The sequence below is a fragment of the Callospermophilus lateralis genome, unplaced genomic scaffold (genome assembly GCF_048772815.1).
Source record: "Callospermophilus lateralis isolate mCalLat2 unplaced genomic scaffold, mCalLat2.hap1 Scaffold_83, whole genome shotgun sequence".
Classification (NCBI taxonomy): domain Eukaryota; kingdom Metazoa; phylum Chordata; class Mammalia; order Rodentia; family Sciuridae; genus Callospermophilus; species Callospermophilus lateralis.
The window spans coordinates 6,074,433-6,078,766 of NW_027516368.1; the positions used below are offsets into that span (position 1 = coordinate 6,074,433).

The window sequence follows — 4,334 nt, forward strand, 5'->3', positions numbered from 1 at the left end:
AATTTTAAAATTATCACTCTCTAGCATAATTTGGAATGAAATGTTTGAATGCATCAAGCATCTTTTTTTCTTTCTCTATATTACTTAGGAAATTCTGGGTCTTTAGTCTCTGCACCTGGATTTTAGGGTTGATTTTATTTCTAGTTCTCTTAAGGTTGTCACTATCCATTGGATGGGGATTACATTAAATCTACATAACACTTTTGGTAGTATTGCTACCTTGACAATATGAATTCTGTCTATCCCAAAACATGGGAGGTCTTTTCATCTTCTAGGTTCTTCTTCAGTTTCTTTCTTCAGAATTCTATAGTTTTCGCTGTGGAGGTGTTTCACCTCACTTATTATTTTTTACCTAGGTATTTCTTATTTTTTTGAGGCCATTTCTGTTTTGCTTTCACTGGGACCATTATTGGTGTATAGGGAAAATATTGGTCACACTGACTGATTTTGTAACCTGGTGCATTGTTGAATTTACTTATTAGCTCTAGAGTCTTTTCATGGAGTGTTTGGATCTTAGAAGTATAGCATCGTATCTGAAAATGGCAACAATTTGAATTCTTCCTTTCCTATTTTTATTCCTTTTATCTCATTTTCTTGTCTTATTAGTCTTTTTAAATTTCTAGTATTGTTTTGAAAAGGATAAGTGTGAGTGGGCTATCCTCATTTTGTCCCAGATTTTAAAGGAAGTGCTTTCCATTTTTCCCCTATCTTGTATGATGTGTTTGGGTTTGGATTTATCATGATGTTGAGGTAAATTCCTTCTGCCCCTAGTTTCTTTAGTGTTTTTATCATAAATGGGTGCTGTATTTTGTCAAAAGCTTTTTCTTTTTTTCCATCAATAGGGAACTGGTATTTAATTAATTATGGCATATGTATAAGATGGAATACAAAACAGCCATTAAAAAGTATAAGGCAGATCTACCTGTACGTACTGACAAGGAAAGCTCTTCAAGATAAACTGATATGGTATCTGCTTTTAAAAAAAAGGTACATTAAGTAAAAACAACAAGGGAGGTTACTGAACAGTATACCAATGGAGACAAGAGTACCTTAGGGTACACTCTAATTTCTTTGTATCCTCCCAAAGAAACTATATACACTGTTTGCTGTGATTATCTTCAGAGAGATAATAAAGAACCGGGAAGGGGGTGGGAGACTTTAAATACATAACATTATTTCAGTACCAGCTAAACTCGATATAGAACATAAGTTGTTTATTCTTTTCTTTACTTTTCTGTTAAAAAATACAGCAATTGTTTTTTTATACACATGTATATACATACATACACACAAAGATGTTAAACGTATTTAAAAAAACATATTTACACAGACAAAACAATGAAATTCAACACAGGGGCAAGCCTATACTCTTTCCATATCAGATGGTTACTAACTTACTTTACAATAGACAGTGCATAGTTAATATCATACAAATGTCTCGAAACACTTAATTAACATTTGTTAAATTCAGAAAGTTTCCATATCACATGGTGATTTAAGATTGTTGGTATAAAATATCAGCGAATACAGGAAGACATTTTGTGTGTTTCATATGAAAAATATTCTTATAATTACATGATCATTGTCCTTGTCCTGCTTCACAGTTTAGGTTTTAGACTCTGGTCTTCAGATTAAGTCACCAAAATAAGCAGTGATTGTCTTTAGTTTATTTTTAAGAAAGTTCTGTAATATTTCCACTTGTCCTTCAGTCCCAGCTAAGGATGACACCTGGTCAATGTCAGCATTTCTTGGAAGAAAATAAACAATATTATTAGTGATCTTCTGGGAAAGTCTGAAAATTTCAAAGCCATCGGGAGACATCATTGTCCTAATGTCAAAGGTCTCTGCAGTGGCATAGTGTGGGCCTCCCCAAGGTGGGCTAAGGAACACAACATCAGCCTTTAAACAAGGAGCCAGTAGCATGAAATCTCCACAGATGAACTCTATCTTATCTGCTATTCCATATACTTCTGCATTATTATGAGCAGGATCAATCTTAACTGGGTCAATATCAATGGCAATCACTCTTTTTTCCTGTTAAGGCAAACTGAATGGTATTTCCTCCAACTCCACAGAATGCATCTACTATAATGTCACTTGTGAAGGATTGACTGACACGGCCAGGAATATGTTCAGCAATCTTCTCAGGTGTAACTGAAAACGAGCCTTCTCTGTCCAAATTAATCCCATCATCAAAATGGGACAATAGCCTGTATCTCTGGGCCCAATATTTTGCCAGCTCAGGAACAGCAGCTATCTCAGGAGGTAGACCATTTACCTATCTATTCTTGTTTTTACTCTTATTCTTCTTCTTTGTAATTTCAGCTTCAGTTTCTACCTTAGGAGAGTCTGATATTTCTTGAGTAATGTAATCCTGCTTTTCTGGCAGAGATGCTACTGAACTGTCTCCTTCATTCTTTTCTGTTTCAAGTTCACTGGCTGAAGACACAGTCTGACACTTTTCAGGTTCTAGATTCTCTGGATCATCAGCTTTACTAACAGACATGTCTTGATCCTCTGAATCAGTACTGGTACAAGTATCTTGCACATTATCATGTGAAGAGGACTCTTGTAATGCTTCCACATCCACTGGTTCATTAATCCATTTTAGAAATTTTTCTACCTTACTCAGAGCTTTGCTTTTCTTGCAAAATGGTTTTTCTTATTCTTCAGTAAAGAAGATGTGCTTTTTTCATCTTTGTCTGCACATGTCTCAGTATTTTGACTTATGTTTAACATTCTTATCTAAATACCTGACCTTTCGATGGCTAAAATTTGGAATTTTGCCGTATTTTTGTCCTGAGCCATGCTAGAATCCCAGAAAGGAATCATTGTCATTAAGGTATGTATCTGGGTTTTCATCAATTTCCAGTTCGTGGCTCCTCTTGAGTTTATTGGACTTATGCTCAGGTGGATCTTCTTCACTCTCATCTCCATCAGTCCCACTGGCGTGCAGCCTGTCATTGCTTGTGTTTGCTCTGAAATATTCCTGTGGTTCCTGGGCTAGTTGATTTGCACTTCTATTCCAAGATAAGTTGCTTTTCTTGGTTCCTCCATCACATGGTTTACTTTGATCAGAAGCAGGACACTCTCTCCCACTAACTTCCCTTAGCTGTCCATCACAACTTACAGAGGAATGTAACTGGCTGTGTTCTACTTCTTCTTAACTCAGAGTTATATTACTAATTCTGTCAAGTATTTTATTATGATCCTTACCACTTGAATCAGAGCTATTTTATCAACTATGATAGGTGAAGATGGAAAAGATATTAAGTCCACTTTCACAATATTTTCATCTTTCTTGTCAATTTCTGTTTTAGATGCAATGATATTTGTATCACAACTTTGTGGAGCATCAAAAGTCCAACCTTGAGCTTCCCAATACTGAAATTGCTCCAAATAATGCCAATAAAGTTCACGGTAATGTTGTTTCCATTTTTCCTTTGTATCAGGAAAGTTCCAAGGTTCAGAAGATAGTATTTGATATGGATGTTTTTCTTGCCAGGTTTGCCATAACAGTTCTCCTCCATATTTATTCCAATACCTTTCCCAATTTTCTGTAATTTCAAATTTTGGAGATAATGTATTTTCAACAGAACATTTTTCAGTTTCAATGTTCCTTTTATTTTTAAGTTCACATGTTCTAGTGTTCTCATACTGTTCAACTGAAGATGGGTCATCTTCTTCATATTCTTTTCTCCAAGACTCTTGCATGATAATTTCATCCAAGTACTTCCTTTGATGTTTCCTCTTCTTCTTTTTTACTTTAACTTTATTTTTGTATTCATAGATATCTCAAAACTCTTATGTGTAGACACTCCACCAAACTGAAGTGGCAATCCCATACTTCGCATGAGTTCGGCCTCAGAATCAAGTTCACTTTCATCTAGGCCTATGTCTTTGCTGTCATGCAATTCTGTAGTGTCATGGGAATGACCATCTTCCTCCTCTTCTGGAATTTCAAATTCCATTTCCAAGTGCTTAGACAAAATCCATGTAATTATTGTTAATATTCTCTCTCTCTCTCTCTCTCTCTCTCTCTCTCTCTCTCTCTCTCTCTCCTTCTTTTCCTTTTTTATTTTTGGTCTGTCATCTCATCAAGACTGTTTCCCAACACTTCACTGCCATCATCGTTTCTCATGTTGCAATTGCCTCCTTATTCGTCATCTCCTGGTTATATCCTTGTTCTTTCCCTTTTTAGAATCTAAGGCCAACCTAAGTGATACTTGACACTTCTCATCTCATTCAAATTAAGAATCAATGCCCTAATTATGATTTACAAAGTCCTAAAAAATTTCCAGTCATCAATTTGACCTTATATTTGATCACTCTCC

The 4,334-nt window shown here is 35.4% G+C and overlaps 1 pseudogene; it reads right to left on the bottom strand.

Annotated features, from left to right (window-relative positions):
- Window positions 1-1,605: 1,605 nt before the first annotated feature.
- On the bottom strand, window positions 1,606-3,869 carry LOC143387649 (trimethylguanosine synthase pseudogene; annotated as a pseudogene).
- Window positions 3,870-4,334: the final 465 nt, after the last annotated feature.